We start from the raw sequence: 22,844 nt of genomic DNA, 5'->3' as shown, positions 1-22,844 counted from the left end.
TAAATGGGATGACATCAAGTTAAAAGGCTTCTGGACAGCAAAGTGAACAATTAAGGGCATGAACAGAAAGCCTACAAAATGGGAGAAAAAATGCCAGCTACTTTTTTAGTTTGAGACTAATAACCTGAATATATAAGAAACTCAAAAAATTTAACACCAAAAAATCAAATAATCCAATCAATAAATAGGCAAATGATCTAACAAGACATTTTACAAAGATATTCAAATGGCCAACAAGTGAAAAAATGTTCACCATTCTTAGAAATCAGTGACATACAAATCAAAACCACACTGAGATTTCATCTCACTCCAATTAGAATGTCAGCCATCAGCAATACAAATAATAATTTCTCATAAGGATGTAGAGGAAAGGTTCATTAAACATTGTTATTATGACTGAAAATTAATACAATCACTTTGGAAAGCAGTATGGAGATCCCTCACAAGACAAAGAATAGAAACACCACATGACCCAGCTATCCCAATCCTTGGTGTTTATCCAGAAGAACTAAAATTGGCACACTACAGCAATACATCCACTTTAATGTTTATAGCAGCACAATTCATAATAGTCAAGTTATGAAACCAACCTAGGTGTCCATCAGTGAATTAATGAATACAGAAAGTGTGGTATATATACACAATGGAATTTTATTCAGCCATAAAGAATTTAATTATGACATTTGGTGATAAATGAATAGAACTAGAGAACATCATGTTAATTGAAATAAGTCAGACTCAAAAACCTAAGGGTTGAACGATTTCTCTCATATGTGTAAGCTTGAGAGAGAGAGAATAAAAAAGGAAACTCATGAAAATAAAAGCAAGACCAGTAGAGTAGAGGTAGAGGATTGAAAGAAAGGGAGGATTAGAGGGCATGAGGAAGTACTGGGGAGTGAAATCTACCAAATTATTCTATATCTATATACCATAATTAAGTTTGCATATATACACACACACACATATATAATACAATAATTACAATATTACAATAATATTATTAGAAGGGAGATCAGTAGGGTAAAGGATGTGGATTAGTGAGAGAGAGGAGGGGGAAAGTGAAGGTAGTAGGGAATGAAATTGATCAAATTATGCTTTGTGCATGTGTAAATAAGGCATAATGAATCCCACTATTACGTATAATTGCAGGAAGTCACCCGTGAAATGTGTGTGGACCAGATCGACAGTGAAGCCATTGAGTGGGAATATCTGGTATGTGGGAACTCACAATATCTGCTGGTAAGATGGCCAGGTACACGTGAACTCCCAGCCAACTCTGCAAAAAGGTAACATACAACACCTGAAAAGGGAGTAACCATTAAAAGCCAAATTGCCTCCCTACCCCATCTTTATCCTGTTTTTCACGAAGAAGCAACACTAAGACAAGACTCCTCACACACTGAAACCTATCCCTACAATCTCTTTTGATCTGTACCACTATAAATAAAGCAAGAAAGCATGGGCTCCATCTTTGTTAGAAGCGTCACTCTGTCCAGTCAGCTTGGCTTCCACTCCCTCAAACTATATTTCTGTGTCCCGTGGTTATTTTGTAGTACTATTTTCTTAGCTTTTATATCTCAACCAGCCCACCCCTCTGGAGAGGAACCCTTTCCCTCGCCCACACAGGATGTGTGTGAGATATAATTATAAGGCACCAATAAAAAAATGTTAAATTCATACTGAATTTCTAAGTGAGTGTCATTTAAAGAAGTAAAAGGTGTCTCCAAAGTTAAAAACTTACTGAATCATGTTTTCTTGGCTGTGAACTAGCTTTGAAGTAGAATTGTTCTTCCAATGGGAACGTTATAAAAGCATTTGAACAATTTATATCTCCACCAGGGGATCTCGTTACCATGAAAGTATTCTTTGTGCTTCTGTTTCTATGATAAACCAAGGTCTTTTTATTCTCCTTTTCTCTTATTTTGTTCATGTTGGTCTACACTGAATACTAAGAGAATGGTGTAGTTTTATGCTGATCCTATAAACATAGTTACTGAAGAATTAGAAATGATTAGCTTAACAGTCATCTGAAAATGCACTGTTAAATAGTAAGAACTAATTCTCAAAGCTGGAAACTCTTATGAACAGCCCATTACTGTAATTGGCTTTTGTGCAACAAATGGAGTATATTCCTCAGGGCTTTGTAGGGAAATGAAATAAATTGAATATAAACTAGATTACCATTCCTCAAAGTACTTTTAAGTACTTTGTATAGTTTAGTACTTCAGAGATATTTGCCAACATTATGGCCTCCCCACATCTCATTTGTGTGTTGATTTTCTTATTAAAATCCAGTAAACATAAGGGAGCCCTAACTTAAGTGTCCACATTATCACAAGATTACTTTTGTGTTTTTAGCAGGATAAATGCAAATCATCAGTTTGTATTAATAAATTTTAGAATGACCCTTCAGTCTTGGATTTTTAAGGCAATGTAATCTCTACCAAATACATCTTTAATATATGTTTCAATATGTATTATCCCTTCCTTATGCATATCTCATTTGTGTACAATCTGATAATTGCATAGCATCATTGTTTTAACTACCAAACATTCAAATTTATCTTGATGACTTAAAAATCCTTATACATCATTTAGGAATGCTGTACTTTTAATGGCTATAGTATCCTAGAAAGAAGTCAAACCTTATATTAACAGAGATCAATCCAGCCAGATTGAGAACAAAGAAAAAATTACATTTATGTAAGACTTTTCAGGATTGCAATCTGGAAGGCACCAAATCCAAGCAGCCTCAAAAAATTGTTTTCTGAGGTTTTAGGAAATGGTAATTATTTTCATATCTTAAACTGCCAGGGTCAGTATTAATAACATCTCTTGTTTGTAAGAAAGAAATGGGTGACAGTCCTCAGATAATAAGGGTGAGGGATGGTTTCACCAACTGTTACAGAAGCTAGTGAACTTCATGCCAGAAGTTTGGCCAAGTTCATATAGTCAGCTCATACCTTGGTGAGTAGTAGAGAAAGCCTCATTCAAAGCTGAGCTTTGAGTGGTTTAACAAGACTTAGTATAACAAGACCTCTAGACTCCATTTTTTAAAAATAAATTTATTTATTTATTTTAATCAGTATATATGACAGCAGAATGCATTTTGATTCATTGTACATGATTGCAGCCCAACTTTTCATTTCTCTGGTTGTACATGATGTAGTGTCACACCATATGTGCAGTCATACCTTGTACCTAGGGTAATAATGTCCATCACATTCCACCATCTTTCCTGCCCCCATGTGCCCTCCCTTTTTCTCCCTCCCCTTTACCCAAAGTTCCTCCATTTTTACCATACCCCTTCCTCCCATCATGGATCAGCATCCACTTATCAGAAAGAACATTCGTCCTTTGGTTTTTTGGGATTGGCCTACTTTGCTTAACATGATATTCTCCAACTCCATCAATTTACCAAAAAATGCCATAATTTTATTTTCTTTTAATGCTGAGTAATATTCCATTGTGTATATATACCACAGTTTCTTTATCCATTCATCTATTGAAGGGCATCTAGGTTGCTTTCACAGATTAGCTACAATAGCAACTTATTTTAATAATAGCTCTTAAACAAACATATTTCCCATTATTGACTGCCTGGGACCCATATAGAGCCTATATAGTTAACATTAGATTGTCCACCTGCTTAATCAGAATATTGACAATTAGAGGCACTCTTGATCTTTGTATAGTATGCACCTATGTGACCATGAACATCAGATGTAATCTTTTGTAGAACAAGAAATTTGAGCCCTGCTCCTAAAATTTATTTTTTTATTTATATATGATAGCAGAATGCATTACAATTCTTATTACACATATAGGGCACAGTTTTTCATATCTCTGGTTGTATACATATTGTATTCACACCAATTGGTGTCTTCATACATGTACTTTGGATAATAATGACTATCACATTCCACCATCATTTCTGACCCCATGCTCTCTCCCTTCCCCTCCAACCCCTCTGCCCTATCTAGAGTTCATCTATTCCTCCTATGCTCCCTCTCCCTATCATACTATGAATCAGCCTCCTTATATCAAAGAAAACATTAAACATTTGTTTTTTGGGGGATTTGGCTAACTTCACTTAGCATTATCTTCTCTAACTCCATCCATTTACCTGCAAATGCCATGCTTTTATTCTCTTTTATTGCTGAGTAATATTCCATTGTGTATATATGCCACATTTTTTTACCCATTTATCTATTGAAGGGCATCTAGGTTGGTTCTACAGTTTAGCTATTGTAAATTGTGCTGCTATAAACATTGATGTGACTGTGTCCCTGTAGTATGCTGTTTTAAGTCCTTTGGGTATAGACCGAGGAGAGGGATAGCTGGGTCAAATAGTGGTTTCATTCCCATTGTCCAAGAAATCTCCATACTGCTTTCCATATTGGCTGCACTGGTTTGCAGTCCCACCAGCACTGTATGAGTGTACCTATTTCCCCACATCCTCACTAACACTTATTGTTGTTTGTCTTCATAATAGCTGCCATTCTGACTGGAGGGAGATGATATCTTAGAGTGGTTTTGATTTGCATTTCTTTTTTTTAAATTTGTTTTAATTAGTTATACATGACAGTAGAAAGCACTTATACACTTTGATATACCATACATAGATAGGATATAATTTCTCACTTTTCTGAGTATACATATTGTAGAATCACATTGGTCATACAGTTACATACATACCTACAGTAATGATGTCTGATTCATTCTACTATTTTTCTTATCCCCACATCCTCTGCCTTCCCTTCCTTTCACTTCCCTCTACATAATCTAAGGTAACGTTACTTTTTTTTGCATTACAATTCTTAATACTCATAAATGCCACTTTATTTGTATTTCTGTTTGTATATAAAGTATGTTGACACCCAACTCAAGTCTTCATACATGTACTTTGTATAATGATGTCTATCACATTCCACCATCCTTGTTAATCCACTGCCTCCTCCCTTTCCCTCCCACTCCTCTTCCCTATCTAGATTTAATCTATTCCTCCCATGCTCTCTCTCCCAATCCCACCATGAGTCAACCTCCCTATATCAGAGAAAACACTCAATATTTGATTTTGGGGGATTGGCTGACTTCACTTAGCATTTCTTCTCCAATGCCATCCATATACCTGAAAATGCCATGGTTTTGTTCTTTTTTAATGCTGAGTAAAATTCCATTGTGTATATGTGCCACATATTTTTTTATCCATTCATCCACTGAAGGGCATCTAGGTTGGCTTCACAGTTTAGCTATTGTGAATTGTGCTGCTATAAACATTGATGTGGCTGTGTCCCTGTAGTATGCTGTTTTTTAAGTCCTTTGTGTATAGTCCAAGGAGAGGAATAGCTGGGTCAAATGGTGGTTCCATACCCAGTTTCCCAAGGAATCTCCATACTGCTTTCCAAATTGGCTGCACCAATTTTTAGTCCCACCAACAATGTATGAGTGTACCTTTTTCCTCACATCCTCGCCAACACTTATTGTTGTTTGTCTTCATAATAGTTGCCATTCTGACTGGAGTGAGATGATATCTTAGAGTAGTTTTGATTTGCATTTCTCTGATTGCTAGAGATGATTGACATTTTTTTCATATATTTATTTATTGATTGTATATCCTCTTCTAAAAAGTGTTTGTTCAGGTCCTTAGCCCATTTGTTGATTAGGTTATTTGTATTTTTTGGTGTTTAGCTTTTTGAGTTCTTTATATACACTAGAGATTCATGATCTATCTGATGTGTGAGGGGAAAAATTTGCTCCCAGGATTTAGGCTCTCTGTTCACCTCACAGATTGTTTCTTTTGCTGAGAAGAAACTTTTTAGTTTGATTTTATTCCATTTATTGATTCTTGGTTTTAATTCTTATGCTATAGGAGTCTTATTAAGGAAATTGGGGGCTAATCCCACATGATGGAAATTAGGGCCTACTTTTTCTTCTATTAGATGCAGAGTTTCTGGTTTAATTCCTAGGTCCTTGATCCATTTTGAGTTAAGTTTTGTGCATGGTGAGAGGTAGGGGTTTAATTTCATTTTGATGCATATGGATTTCCAGTGGTCCAAGCACCATTTGTTGAATATGCTATCTTTTCTCCAGTGCATGTTTTTGGCACCTTTGTCTAATATACGATAATTGTAATGTTGTGGGTTAGTCTCTGTGTCCTCTATTCTGTACCATTGGTCTACCAGTCTGTTTTGGTGCCAATACCATGCTGTTTTTATTACTATTGCTCTGTAGTTAGTTTATGGTCTGGTATAGGGATACCACCTGCTTCACTCTTCTTGCTAAGGATTGCTTTAGCTATTCTGGGTCTCTTATTTTTCCAGATGAATTTCATGATTGCTTTTCCTATTTCTATGAGGAATGCCATTGGGATTTTGATTGGAATTGCATTAAATCTGTATACTGCTTTTGGTAGTATGGCCATTTTGATAATATTAATTCTGCCTATCCAAGAGCAAGGTAGATCCTACCATTTTCTAAGGTCTTCTTTGATTTCTTTCTTTAGGGTTCTGTAGTTTTCATTGTATAGATATTTTACCTCTTTTGTTAAGTTGATTCCCAACTATCTTTTTTTTTTTTTGAGGAAATTGTGAATGGGGTAGTTTTCCTCATTTCCTTCTCAGAGGATTTGTCATTGATATACAGAAAAGCCTTTGATTTATGGGTGTTGATTATATATCCTGTTACTTTGCTGAATACATTTACTAGTTCTAGAAGATTTCTGGTGGAGTTTTTTTTTTCTAGTATAGAGTCATATCGTCAGCAAATAGAGCTAAGATATAGTTCTTCTTTTCCTATACATATTCCTTTAATTTCTTTCATCTATCTAATTGCTCTGGCCAGTGTCTGAAGAACTATGTTGAATAGAAGTAGTGAAAGAGGGCATTGCTGTCTTTTTCCAGATTTTAGAGGGAATGCCTTCAGTTTTTCTCCTTTTAGAATGATGTGGGCCTGAAGCTTAGTGTAGATAGCCTTTACGATATTGAGATATGTTCCTGTTATTCCTAATTTTTCTAGTGTTTTGAACACAAAGAGGTGCTGTATTTTGTCAAATGCTTTTTCTGCATCTATCGAGATGATTGTATGATTTTTATCTTTAAGTCTACTGATGTGATAAATTTATTGATTTCTGTATGTTGAACCAACCTTGCATCCCTGGGATGAATCCCACTTGATCATGGTGCACAATATTTTTGATATGTTTTTGTATCCGATTTGCCAGAATTTTATTGAGAATTTTTGAATCTATGTTCATTAGAGATATTGGTCTGAAGTTTTCTTTTTTTGAAATGTCTTTGTCCTGTTTTGGAATTAGGGTGATACTGGCCTCAGAATGAGTTTGGAAGTGCTCCTTCTTTTTCTATTTCCTGAAATAAATTGAAGAGTATTGGTATTAATTCTACTTTAAAAGTCTTGTAGAACTCTGCTGGTTATCCATCCAGTCCTGGGCTTTTCTTGGTTGGAAATCTTTTGATGGCTTCTTCTATTTCCTCACTCGATACTGATCTGTTTAAGTTGTGTATATCTTCCTGACTCAGTCATATGACTTAAGAAATTTGTCAATGCCTTCAATTTCTTCTATTTTATTGGAGTATAATGTTTCAAAATAATTTCTAATTATCTTCTGTATTTCTGTAGTGTCTGTTGTGATATTGCCTTTTTCTTCACATATGCTGGTAATTTGAATTCTGTCTCTCCTTCTCTTCATTAACACAGCTAAGGATCTGTCAATTTTATTTATTTTTTTTAAAGAACCAACTTTTAGTTTTGTCAACTTTTTCAATTGTTTCTTTTGTTTCAATTTCATTGATTTCCACTCTAATTTTAATTATTTCTTGCCTTCTGCTTTTGCTGCAGATTTGTTCTTTTTCTAGGGCTTTGATATGTAGCATGAGGTCATTTATTTGTTGCCTTTTTCTTCTTTTAAGGAATGAACTACATGCAATGAATTTTCCTCTGAGTACTGCTTTCATAGTGTCTCAGAGATTTCAATATGTTGTGTCTGTGCTCTTATTAACCTTTAAGAATTTTTTAATCTCTTCCTTTATGACTTCTGAAACCCATTGTTCATTCAGTAGTATATAGTTTAGTCTCCATGTGATGCTTAAATTTTTGTTTCTTATTTTGTCGTTGATTTCCAATTTCATTCCATTATCTCCACTTTTTTGTATTTGCTAAGAGTTGCTTTGTGGCATAGTATATGGTCTATTTTATAGAAGGATCCCTGTGCTGCTGAGAAGAAAGTGTATCTGCTTGATTCTGGTTGAAATATTCTATATATGTCAGTTGAGTCTACGTTATTAATTGTGTTATTGAGCTCTATAGTTTCTATATTCAATTTTTGTTTGGATGATCTATCCAGTGGTGAGACAGGTGTGTTAAAGTCACCCATGATTCTTGTGTTGTGGTCAGTTTGACTCTTGCACTTGAGAAGAGTTTGTTTGATGAACATAAATGCATCATTGTTTGGGGCATATATATTTATAATTGTTATGTCTTGTTAGTGTATGTTTCCCTTGAGCAGTATGTAATGTCCATCTTTATCCCTTTTGATTAACTTTGGCTTGAAGCCTACTTTTTTTGATATGAGTATTGAAACCCCTGCTTGTTTCCGTAGTCAATGTGAGTGATATGATTTTTCCCAACCTTTAACCTTCAGTCTGTGTATGTCTTTTCCTAGCAGATAAGTCTCCTGTAGGCAGCATATTGTTGGATCTTTTTTTTAAATCCAATTTGCTAGCCTATGTCTTTTTACTAGTGAGTTTAAGCCATTAAAATTTAGGGTTACTATTGAGACATGGTTTGTATTTCCAGTCATATTTGTTTGTTTTTGTTATTTAATTTGACTTGGTTTTCCTCTTCGATTAGTTTTTCCTTTAGTGTACTACCTCCCTCTGCTGGTTTTCATTGTTGTTCTTCATTACCTCTTCATGAAATATTTTCCAAGGATGTTTTGTAGTGTTGGTTTTCTAGCTGTAAATTCTTTTAACTTTTGTTTATTGTGGAAGGTGTTTATTTCATCTTCAAATCTGAAGCTTATTTGCTGGATACAAGATTCTTGGTTAACATCCATTATCTTACAGAGCTTGAAATATGTTGTTCCAGGATCTTCTAGCTTTCAGAGTCTGTGTTGAAAAATCTGCCATTATCCTAATTGATTTACTCCTATATGTAATCTGATTCCTTTCTCTTATGGCTTTTAAAATTCTCTCTTTATTCTGTATGTTGGTCATTTTCATTATAATGTGTCTTGGTTTGGATCTATTGTCATTTTGCACATTTGGCATCCTGTAGACTTCTTGGATATGGATTTCTGTTTCATTCTTTATGTCTATTATTTCATTGAACAGATTGTTCATTCCTTTGGTTTGGACCTCTATGCCTTCCTGTATCCCAATAACTATTGATTTGGTCTTTTTATGCTATCCCATATTTCTTGGATATTCTGCTCATGGTTTCTTTTCACTTTCACTGTGCTGTCTACATTCTTTTCAAGATGATATAATTTATCTTCATTGTCTGATGTCCTATCTTCTAAGTGGTCTACTCTATTGGTTATGCTCTTGTTTGGGTTTTTAATTTGGTTTATTATTTCCTTCATTTCATGGATTTCTGGGGTTTTTTTTTTGTTTGTTTGTTTTGTTTTTGTATAACCTCTATCTCCCTGTTGAGTTGATCTTTTGCTTCTTGGGTTTGTTTATGTAGCTCATTGGCTCATTGACAAAGTGATCTTTCGCTGCCTGTATTGGTTGTCTAATGTCTTCTTTCAGATCCCAAAACAATGAATTCATTTATATCCTTAAGTCTTTGTCATTCTTTCTCTGTAGCTGTCAATTCTTCTAATGATGTGTTGTCTTGAATTATTTGTTGTACTTTCTTCCTTTATCTTTCCATGTTGCTCACGTTTCTTTTTCCCCCATGCTCTTTGTGACTGGTGTGTTATTGTTTTTACCCTATAGATTTGTAGTTCTCTTTTATGGTTCCAAGATCCCTCCTTTGTGTGAAAGGACAATGTTAACAGATCCTAATATCAAAAGTACATCACATATGAACAAATTATTGTTCTTAAGACATTTATATTTAGTGTCTATGTACAAAAATGTTGGATTCAATTATTATTTAAGATGTAATCAATAGTTTTGTAAAAGGTGTACAGTTTCTAGTGGCAGACAGTGAACTAGATGATGGGCATAGGACAATAGGCTAAGGGGGAAAGATGTGAAGGTATGGGATTAATTTACTTCAGGAAGTTTGAAGAAGAACTCTAGAGGGTTAGAAGCAGGGGAATAGACAGGAAGTTATTTAGAGTAGACAAGTACATGGGAGGACAGTAGAGTACGTAAAAACAGACACACAAATGTATTTAGAAAATTACAGGCTGTTAAAATAGTAAAGTTTGGAGGGTGCAAGTAGAAAAAAGAAGAAAAGGGAAAGAAAGAGAAAAAAGAGAGAGAAGAAAGAGGAAAAAAGAAGGAAAGAGAATAATAAAAAAAAAACAAAGAAAACAACAATAACAACAGCAAACAAACTTCTTATGATTTTGTTTCCTTTCTGCTTCTCTTCTCTTCCAGTAGGTGGAGTTGTCTTAACCAGAGTGAGAGGACTTGAGCACCTCCCCCATCCCTCATTGTCTCCCTCTCCTGCCTTGAGCTTCCCAATCCTGGTTTCTCTGATTTGCTTCAGTTTTTTTGCTCTTACGTCACTATACTCCTCCCCTCCTTTGCTTATCAGGTCTCAACTGGGGTGCCTCTCACTCTTGGGCTTGTGCCAGGTGGGTGGTGCCCTGTTCCACTGTACTCCCATTCAGCTGAGAGTGGATTTTGTGCTGGGTATTCACTGTGCTGAGTAATTGCAGCTGGGGAGGGTGGGAGGAGTAGGAAATTGGGAACCAGTTGCCTGTTCAAACTGAGATCTGTGCTGATAGCCATGCCCACCAAATATGGCAAGAGGGATTTTCCAAGATGGAAATGACTATGGAAGTTGGAGATTCCAGGAACACGCAGTGCCTTTTGAGAGAAGTTGTAGGCAGCAAGCACAGCCAGTATTAGAAAGAGGTCATGTGGGCTTCTACTAGCAAGATCATAGAAGAAAAGCTGCTGGAGATACTTGGAGTTCACATCATTCCATTAAGTTTCCCAGATGCTAGACATGGGACTATTGAATTTAATGCTTGCCCTGCTAGGTTTTGATCTTATTTGAATGTAATCCTTCATATCTATGCTCCTATTTCTTCTTTTTGGAATAGAAATGTTTACCTTGTGCCACTGTGTCTTAGAAATATGTATGTAACTTGTATTTTGACTTGTATAGTAATTCACAGCTAAGAGCCTGCTTGATTCTCAAAGGAGACTTTGGACGTAAATTTTTTGAGCAATGCTGGAACTGCTGAAACTTTGGAGAATCATAGGAGTGGACTAAATGCAACTTGTCTTGCAAGATGGCCATGAGCCTTTGGAGTCAAGGGAAGAATGTTATGGTGAAGATTTCATGTGTTCCCCAAAAGCTCATTTGTTGAAAGATTGTCCTCCAGTGCAGCAATGTTCAGAGGTTGGTCCTCAGGGAGGTGATAGAATCATGACTGTTCGGAAATTGTGAATGGATTAATCCACTTATTGATTTACAGCTTAGTGAGTTTAGGAGGAGGTACTTTGTAATGTAAGAGAGCATCTCTTTGCTTCCTGACCACCATGAGGTAAGCCACTTTGCTCCATTATGTGCTTCCGACCTTAGGGCTCTGCCTCACCACGAGCCGAGAAGCAATGAAACCAAGTGATAATGGACTAAAATCTCTGAGACCACTAGCCAAAATGAAGTCTTTCTCTTTTTAAGTGATTTATCTAAGATACATTATCACAGAGATGGAAATCTAACACAGAGGAGGAGGAGGAAAGGGAGGTAGAGGAGAAGAATAAAAAGGAAAAAAGTTATCAAATATACAATCTAATCTTATACCTTGAGAAACTAGAAAAAGATGAAGAAAGTAAGCCAAAAGAGCAGAAAGAAGGAAATAACAAAGATCAGAGTGGAAATGCTAAAATAAAGATAAAAATATACAGAAAAGATCAATGAAACTAAAAATTATGGGTTTTTTTTGTAAATATAAATACAGTTGACAAGTCTTTACCTAGATTAACAAGAAAAAAAAAAGGAGATTCAGATATCAGAAATGAAAGAGGAAACATTACAACTGTTATCACAGAAATGTAAAAGATCACAAAAGACTACTATAAACAGTAATTTATCTACAAAATGGATAACTAGAAGAAATGAATGAATTCCTAGGGACATGCAACATACCAATTTGAATCATGATAAAATAGAAAATATGAACATAAGAGTCATAAGCCAGAGATTGAATCAGCAATAAAAGTCTCCTTTCACCAAAAGTCCAGGTCTTGAGGGCTTCACTGCTCAACTCTACCAAATATTTGCAGAAGAGCTGTTATTGATTTTTCTCAATTTTTTTTCAAAAAGTCAAAGAGGAGGAAATACTTCTAAACCAATTTTACAAAGTCAATGTTACTTTGATAAAAATCCAGATAAGGATATTACATAAAAGATAAGCACAGACACAAAAGTGTTTAACTAAAAGTAGCAAACCTATTTCAAAAGTATATTAAAAGATCATTAGTCACTATTACATAGAATTTATCCATTGGATGAAAGAATGGTACACCATATGTTAATCAATAAACGTGATGAGCCATTTTATCAAAATAAAGAATTACCACATGGTGATCCCAATAGATGCAGAAAGAGATTTTGACAAAATTTAGTATCTGTGATAAAAACTCTCAATAAAGTAGGCATAGAAGAAATGTATCACAACACAACAAAGTGACAAGCCCACAGTTAACATCATTAGTGGTGAATAACTGAAAGATTGGGAACAAAATAGTAGGAAAAGAAGTATGTTCATGTGATGGACAAGACACAGGTATTGAATGGAATGAAGTGAATCTATTTCTGCCACATTGATGACATTAATATATTTTTACATTTATTTTTAAAAGGTATAGAATTTGGAAAATATTTTAGTCTAAAAAATGGATAATATTTCAGTCTAAAAATGGATAATTCAAATGTTATCTTGAATTTTCCTTTCCTCTCTCCCTCCCTTTCAATATCTCCCCCTCCATCCTCCTCTCTAACTCACACTCACACACACAACACCACACACACACACACACATTCACACACATCCAAAATGAACAATTTGTGTTTCTCTCCTGGAAAATAATGTACATGGATGATAGGGGTGAAATCACTTTCACTGTGTGTTCTTCAATGATATTAAATGCTTTTTAAATATATTTCCGATAATCATGAAATAAAAGAATTTTAAAAATTAGTACTTTGTGGCAAATAATTAAAAGGATATTTGTCTTGTAACTGTTAAATTAGTTCTTTATCAGTCACACATCTTAATACATCACGAATTGAAAACATTTCTTCTTTAATTTATATCCAATTGTCTACTGGAAATTCCTTCCAGAATATGACAGGAACACTCTTAGATTTCTGAATTTGGCCTGAGGTTTCATCATATTCTTTAATTTATATGTTTTCAAGGCAAGATGGATGATATAATCCTAGCTGCTTGGGCCAGAAATAATTTTAAACTTACAGTCTATTTGATGTGTTTTCCCACTTGTTTTTAACATTGTATATGTTGCTAAGTATTTGTTTGAAATGTTGAAGGGAACTTTAACAGAAGAAAAGATAAAATTCAACCAGTCATTAAGACCTCAATTATCAGGACAAATTATAAATTACAAATGATTAAAGAGGTTTCCTCCACTATGAGCTTATCCTCAAGCAAATATATTAAATCCTTTATTGGAGTTCTGAAAGCAAGGAGCATGTAGTTAACCTCAGGACTTCTTTTATGTTGATCATAACTTCCATAACTTCCAAGTATGATCACATGCAGTGCAGATGAATCTGTCCCTATCCATCTAGGAATTGTTATATAACATGCTCTCAATTTTAGCTGGCAATTCCAAATCTGACACTTGGAGTTGGAAACCTAGCATCTTTACCTTTATTTCTCAAACATATCTCAGCATCCACATGTGTTGTCATTTTGTAGTTTTGCCTGATTTTTTTTCTTTCATCCTTGGAAGCTGCTGATTTGCCAATGTGTCCATTCTGCATTCAGAACTTATGTTTAAATCAGTCTTATACTAACTACCAAGCATCGATTAGAACTAAACAATTCTTTATTAAACGTTACTGAATACCTGAATTATATTAGCCTACTATATGAAATACATAGCACACATAACAATTAAAGTTGAATTATATTGGTTTAAGGCTCCATCATAAATATTTGAGATCTTCCACTCTTTTGGACAATGACATGCGGCATGGGCTAATCAAGTGAAGGGATTTTGGTCTTTCTCTTTTTCATTTGGGATAAGTTATTGACACTTCAGATATTAACTTTCTAGAACTCTGAACACCCTCCTCTATGCCTCAGAGAAGCTCGGTCTCATGAACCTATTACTTCTCTAGTTTTTCATTCAATCCAACTGCCTCTTAGCCTGAAGCTAGTTATACTTTCTGTTAGGTTCCTTATGTGGTAACTTATATGAAAAGCTGTTAAGAATTCAAGTACATTAGTTTATGGAGCTACCTGCCTTTATTCCTCATTAACTTCTCTGGTCACCTTTTACCAGTCAGAGAGACACAATTTTCTTTTATAAAACACACTCAAGTCATCCTTTTCCATCATACAGTAAAGCATGCTTCTGTGTATTTTCTGGAATTCAGAAGTTACAGAATCAAACAGGGCAAATAGAACATGGTGGGAAAAACAAACAAAAGGATGGCAACAATAACAACAAAAGAAATATTAAGGGATCTAGGCCAGGAAAGTATTTCCTCTGCATTGTGTATCTCTGTGTGTAGGGTGATGGAGAGTGTTTCACTGGGGAGGAACTAGTGCTGGATTAGAGAGAATAAAACATGCTGCAAAACAAAGACACGGGAGATGGAATTCTCTGCACTGTCTTGGATACCTGGCTAAGAATCTGCAGGAAAATATATGGAAATTTTTTTTTTACTAATTCCCTTTAAGATGCTCATAAAAGTGTCCCTAATATAGAAGAAAGATGCAATCTTAGTGGAAATCACTACTAAGGCTAGGCCCAATTCTGGATTTAACAGACAGAAGAGTGGTGATAACTAAAAGTTCTCACTTTGCCTTCACTCTATGGGCGTTAGTCAGCTTCCCATCGCTGTGACAAAAAACATGAGAAAATCAGTTTGAAGGTGGAAAGCTGTATTTTCATTCATGGCTTCAGAGGTTTCAATCCATGGTTACTAGCTCTGTCATTTTGAGCCATAAGTACGGCATAACATCATTGTGGGGAGCAGAACTGCTCACCACAAGGCAGCCAGGAAAGAGAGAGAGAGAGAGAGTGAGAGAGAGAGAGAGAGAGAGAGAATGAGAGAGGGAGGAATGGGGCTGTGGGGAGATACACTCTTCAAAATCATGTCCCTATGACCTACCACTTCTAATTCAGCCCTACCTCCTGAAGTTTCCACCAGCTCCCAATAGCACTACCAGCTTTGAACCAAGACTTCAACACTTGAGACTTTGGGGAACATTTCAGATGCAAATTCTTGATATAATACAATAAGAGAAAAAACTGACCAGAGGTAAGACTTCTCAAACTATATTTATCATAGAATTATTTAGTAAAACCATGAACCCCCCATCTACAATGATCTTACTCTCTGATTTAACTCTTTGTTAATATGTATATTTTCCTTGAGTAAAGGATCAAGGGCCATGGAATACTGACTATAAAAGGCCAACTAACTGTAGCTGCCTATACCAGAAAATTCACCTTGAAATTGTAGGAGAACTGAAGGTGAACTTACATCCCTGAGAGGGAGTCATGAAGGTTCTTCCCATGGAGAAGATATTCCTTTTGTGATTGTTTTTCCTCATAAATATTATTATCTATACCTTATTATGATTAAATATAAATGGAAGAATTTTTTTTACATTTATTATATTATGATGTATTGATTCTGCTACTCCCACCTATCTGTTTATTTTAAAAATGTCCAAATCAGACAACCCATATATGTTGACACTGATAACATGGTATTGATGGTGTAGTGTGGCCATAAATGATGAGGCCTTAATTCAGGCATTAATATTCTACATTTCCATATCAATGAGGATAAGACGGAAATACTGTAGGAGAAGGATATAGCTAGATTTTTAAAGACATCAATTTCAAATGGTAACTAATGCCTTACCAGATTTTTGACTTTGGATATACAAGGCAATCCACATGATTTAAATTACTTTACCTATAAAATGATTTTTCCCCCAGAATATAATATTTATTAAAACATATTTATCTTCACTGGGTTTTAGGTAGTAAATACTAAGGAAAATTATTCTGCATCCTGACGTGAAGTCAAATTACAGGAAAAACAAAAAGAATGAGTTTTACTGAAGTTCATTTCCATTCTATCTTTATGCAATCATCTTGAAACAGATCAAGAATTGGTAATCCAGGCTGGGTGCAGTGGCACATGCCTGTAATCCCAGAGGCTTGGGAAAACTGAGGCAGTTCAAAGCTAGACTTAGCAAGGGTGAGGTGCTAAGCAACTCAAAGATTCTGTCTCTAAATAAAATACAAAATAGGGTTGGATATGTGGCTCAGTGGTTGAGAGCCCTTGATTTCAATTCCTGGTACCAAAGAACAAACGAACAAACAAAAAATAATTGGTAACCCATTAGTTTATGGTGATAGAATGAGAAATGCTAAAATTCTTACAAATTTGCTACCATAGTTCAAAGGAAATCCACATGTCACAGAAGTCTACATTCCATATTATTTCTTTATTTCATAAACATTACTTCATTTTCTTTTTTCAGTGGAAATACAGTTTATATCATTAAATTCACCATTTTAAGAACATAATTCAATGGTTTTTAGTATATGAACAAAGCTATGTACACATCACAACTATAGAACTATAGAAAATTTTCGCCATGCAGAAAGTATCCATCAGCTGTCACTCCCATTCCCTGGCAACTACTAATCGACTTCTTGTCTGTATTGATTTGCGTACTCTGGACATACCATACAAATGGAATAATATAAGTGATCTTTTGAAACTAGATTATTTTGTGGGGGTATGGGGAGACCAGAAATTAAATTCAGGAGCACTTAACCATTAGCCATATCCTTAGCTCTTTTTTGTATTTTATTTAGAGACAGGGTCTCACTAAGTTGCTTAAGGCCTTGCTAAGTTGCTGAGGCTGGCTTTAAACTCACAATCCTTCTGCCTCAGCTTCCAGAGCTGCTAGGATTACAAGCATGTGCCACCATGCCCAACTTAAACTAGATTCTTTCAGTATGTTTTCAAGATTAATCTGTGTTGTAGCACAAATCAGTACATAATTTCCTTTTGTGAGTAAAAAATTTTATTGTATAGATATTCCTCACTTGCTTCCTCATTCTTTATTTGGTAGATATTTGAGCTGTGTCTATTATGGCTCATATTACTTACTAATATTCATATATGAATTTTGGGGTAAATATATATTTTCAGTTCACTTGAATATATATTTAGGACAGGCATTTTTCTCATATAGTAAATCTATGTTTAACCTTCTGAGAAACTTGCACCTTATCTTTCACAATACTACACATTTTAGATTTCTACTGTCAATTGTGAGAAGTTCAATTTTTCCACATCTTCCCCAATATTTAGTCTTTCTTTTATAAAAAGTGATAACCACCTTAATGCATTTGAAATTGTTGCATTGTGATTTTATATTTCATTTCTTTAATAAATAATAATGTTGAACATCTTTTCTTTTTGTGTTTGTTGGCCATCAGTATATCTCTTTAGGAAAAATATTTATTGTAATTATCAATTTGTTAAGTTTTATTTTCTTTATGCTAGAGACTTGTGCATGTTATATGTTAGGCAAGTGTTTCCTACCTAGTCATTCATTTCAGTTATGTCCCCTTTTCTTTCTTTCTTTTCTTTTCTTTTTCTTTTTTTGAAAGTTTTGCCCAGCCTGGCCTCTCATTTGTGGGTCTCCTGCGTCTCCTGAGTAGATGAAATGTCAGGCATGCACCATCATGCTTGTCTGGGTTGTATTTTTTGTCATTGCTGTTGAATTTTTAGAGTTCTTTCTATATTTAAGACTCTATACTTTTGTTAGATATAAAATTTGCAAGTATTTTCTTTTTCAGTGGATCATTTTTTTCAATTTCTTTATAATGCATTTTTATGCATAAAATTTCTCAATTTGTCTATTTTTTTTCTTACAGAAAACACCGCCTAACTCAAGTTAAATGAGTATTTACCCATATGCTGTCTTTTAAATATTCTATAATTTGTTTCTGACATGTTGATTTTTTATTCATTTTGAGATAATTTTGTATATGATATGAAGAGCCACTGGGATTATAGTCATGTTTCACCAACCAATTGATTTGTAACAAGGGTGCCAAGATCATTTGAGATATATATATATATATATATATATATATATATATATATATATATATATAATGATATATGAGAGTAGACATCCATGGGTTGTTTCTGATCTTGGGCAATATTTAACCTTTTACTACTAAATATTCTGTTGCCTGTGAGTTTTGTTTGTTTGTCTTTTGTAGAGACACTTTTTAAGGTTGAGAACTTTCTTCTCTATTCCTAGTTTGGTTTTAATTTTGTTCTTTCAGACTGTGACATGGCATTGCATTTTGTCAAATGGCAATTCTGCTTCTAAGACAATAATCATTTTATTCTCCTTGATTCTCTTATCACATATTAAGTTGATTAATTTCACTTTTATTATTTCTTTTTGAGACAGGGCCTTCATATGTTGTTCAGGCTAGCCTTGAATTCCTGGGCTTAAGCAGTCCTCCTGTCTCACCTTCCCAAGTACCTGGGATTGCAAGTATGTGCCACACCTAGCCCCTTCTATTGATCAACTTTAGCACATTGAACCAATGTTACATTCCTAAAACAAATCATCTTTGTTCACAGTGTGTAATTCCTTTTATATTCCTTTTATATGGTGCTGGTGTTGTTGTAATGTTTTGTAGAAGATTTTGGATCTGTAAAGGAAAACAATATTTTTTTTCTTACTATATCATTGTCTGGTATTGATATCAGAGTTGAATAGTCCCTCTTTATCTGCAGGGATTACATTCTAAAACCTACTGGATGCCTGAAATCTGTTGCACAGAACGTTATTTATGCTGTCTTTTCCTATACATACATACCCATGATAAAGTTTAATTTATACATTAGGCACAGTAATGAACAATGATAACTAATGTTATGATAAACAATGAAAACAATATACTATAATAAAAAGTTATTTAGAACATATAAATTTTTGTTTCTGAAATTTTCCATTTAATATTTTCAGGACATGGTTGACAGTCAATGACTAAAACCATGAAAAATAAAACCCTAGAAAAGAAATGATTACGGTAATAATAGCTTCAAAATGAGTTGGAAAGTATTCTTTCCTCTTTTAGTTTTTGTAAGAGCTTTTGAAGAGTAGTTGTTGATTCTTCTTTAAATGGTTAGTAAAATTCACCAGGGGTGTCCTTCAGAACTAAGCTTTTCATTATATGAAGCATTTTCTTTGTTTTAATTTATTTGTGTGAATTTGATTTTGCATTTCTTCTTGCATCAGTTTTGTAGATTGTATCTTTTAGGAATTGATCTATTTTATTGAAAAATTCTAATGCTATCTAATGGATTCCTGAAAGTCTGTAAAGATCACATTTAGCATTTTTTTAAGACTAGTAATAAATTCTGTCAGTTTTGTTTATCTAGCAATGCCTTAGCTTACCCTTCATTTTTGAAGAGTAGTTCTGCTGAAGATAGCTTTCTTATTCATTTATTAATTTCTATTTTCTTTTCTTTTCTTTCTTTCCTTCCCTCCCTCTTTCTTTCTTTCTTCACTTGCAATAAATACTCCTAAATATAGGCTGCTCATGACCTTATTCAAGGCAGTTTTCTTTAGCTGAAGCAATTCCTTGAAAGGATTGTCATCTGGGAGGTGCATTCTGCATCACTCTGGGTAGTCAGAGAACACATTCAGGATGTGGTAACTAGGTAGTGTATTATAGCATCCACCACATCACCTCTTATGCATTTAAGAGATGTGGTGAATGTTTAAGGAGAAAGATGATTGCCTATTATTTAAATATAAAGTTAAAATCGAATTTTAGTCCCATGTTGTGTTGCTAAGCCATCTCTTTCCTCCTGTTCTATTTGCCACTCAATCATTTAAAATAACATTCCTTCTTTTTTTTTTTTTTTCCTAGCTGGATTCTGGGCCCCATCACATGTATCCATGATTATGGTTCTGCTGATTATGCAATTCACAGCTTGCACTTTTCTCATGCTCTATGCCAGAGGATGAGTGACGGCACAGCATGTACCTACCTTCTGCTCCTTGTAGTTTATAGAGTTCCCTGCATTCAGAGGGGGCTAGGCTTCTCTGCCCCTGCAATGAAATACAGGGTATTCTTTTGTAACAATGGCCACACTTTTCTCTGCACAGCTGTCATGCCAAAGTCATACTCAGCTCTACCACGCGGCCTGCGCAGTGGTTTCATTAATGAGGTTCTGGCATTCAGTTAGTTAGAAGAGATCAAAATAAAACACACAGACAGTACCTTATTTTAATGCTAGGTCCGAGACGGCTCGGTCTCCCTGTTTCCCTGCCTCCAGCCGCTCAGCAGGGCAGCGAGGATTACTCTGGGCTAGCAGGAGAGAGAGAGAGCGAACACGCCGGGGATCAGCCTTTTATTTGGGGGAAACAAGAGATTCAGGGGAGAATTCCATCCAATGAAGGTTGAGGGGGGGCTGTACTCCAAGGTCAGGGTCAGTGATTGGGTCTCCAGGGTCAGTGGTTACGCACACCCCCACACGGATGGGCTCTCTCATCAGGAAAGGGTCGGGATAACTCCGACACAGCCAGAGTGCCTCAGGCCCTTAACGGGAGTCACCCAATCACGTGTCAGAATGGCTCCCCACATATTCCCCCTTTTTATTCTTAACAATGAGGCGGCGGTTCACTCTCTGGAGTTCCCGGATTCTTGATTGGAGGACTCGCCATCCTATAGTTACAATACAAAAGAGAATTAACAGCAAAGAGAATAATCCAATAATGTACCAAGCGGAGTGTTTAAGAATATTTCCAGGGTTGAATCCATTTAACTCCTTCAATATTTGGTTAGCCAAAGAAGAAGGATCTGAAAAATCAGCTCTATTATTTTGAATGTCTTGGATATGGTGATGAAGTTCCAGAATATCCAAGCTATTATTACTATTTTGCCAAATACCTAATAAATGGTTTTTAACCTTCTCCCAATCCCAGAGAGAAGCATTGTACTTGGCAGCTGTAACACATACATACTTATAATTAGCATGGCATTTAAGCCTTTCCTTAAATTTTAAGGCTGAAAGTTCATTACCAATGTTAATAACAGTCGCCTCTAAGGCGTTTAACTTAGTCTCAATCCTTTCATCAATATTTACTTGATTACGCAGAGCCTTGGAAGTATTTTGAGCTAAATTATTAAGAAATTTTGCATGCTGAATATTTTGAGACAATGTCAGAGATGCAGAGACGGTTGAGGCAATAAATGAGACCAGTGCTAAGACACCAACAATTATGACTCCAATAGCACGTTTAGGTTTTGTTAGCTGGGCATGAATTTGCTGCAGGACTTGTAAACCAGCATCAGCATACCATGGCTCTGAAATATTAGCAGGTAATAAAACAAAAGAGGGCTGATGAAGTATCAGCACTCCTTTTCCTCCATTATACCTAGAAATACAATTGGTTAGGTTGCACTTATTACAAGTAACAAAATATCTATCATCTATCCATCTAACTTTTACATTTCCAATAATTAAAACATAAGGAGATTGGACACAGGCTCTTAGGCCATAGCAAGATCCCTCTTTACAGTTCTTGCCAACAAATTTTGGTAAAGGTTTATCTGTAAAATGTAAATACTCTGAGGCAGCAATTAAACGCCAAATATCTCTTTGAATGCCTCCTTCACTATAAGTCAAAATATTACTAACAAATCCTGCAGGTGTCATAGCAGAATTTCTTCGTAATTGTCTCTTATCAATTTTTGGAGACCAGTCTAAAATATACCCACTAGCTTTAGACACCTTATGTAGTACAGGAAAGGTATTTACACAATCCATCCATTTAGGAAAGGTGCCAATTTCAATTATAGAACTATTTGGACAGTGGGGTACCGGTGGAGGTTTTGTAGAAATGACTGGCTTGTTATGGGAAAGTCCCATCTTAATTACTGATCTAGTATTAGGTTTTAAGTCTCCATAAATAGAATTATTTGTCAGTCTAGGTTTACCAATCGCTGTCTTTTCTTCAAATGATACTTTCAGACAGCCAGCATGTTTATCATGTGACCAACATAAAGGTAATTGGGCACTGTAGCCAGAATAATTAAATCTAGTCACATGACTGGGAGTAATATGAGTATCTGTAAATCCTCCCATCATGAATGAGTCATTAGTAAATACTGGAATAGATTCTCCAGTCCACACAGCTGGGTGTACCAGGGGTGGATCTGGGAAATATGTCCAATAAGTGTCTACTTGATTCCCTTTTACCTGACAGCCCAGTAGGGCAATTACTGTCGCTACCATCAAGACTGGGGTCCTGTTCTTTCCTAGGCGTCGAAGTATTTGGGAAGCCTGGGTTGTCAATTTCTTCACATCTTTCCATGAAATCAGCTTCTCGGCTGGTTCAATCTGGTCTTTCTTCATCTTTTTCCGAT

The sequence above is a fragment of the Spermophilus citellus genome (assembly GCF_964194105.1).
Source record: "Spermophilus citellus genome assembly, chromosome: 15".
Taxonomy (NCBI): domain Eukaryota; kingdom Metazoa; phylum Chordata; class Mammalia; order Rodentia; family Sciuridae; genus Spermophilus; species Spermophilus citellus.
This window is presented reverse-complemented; position numbering follows the sequence as displayed.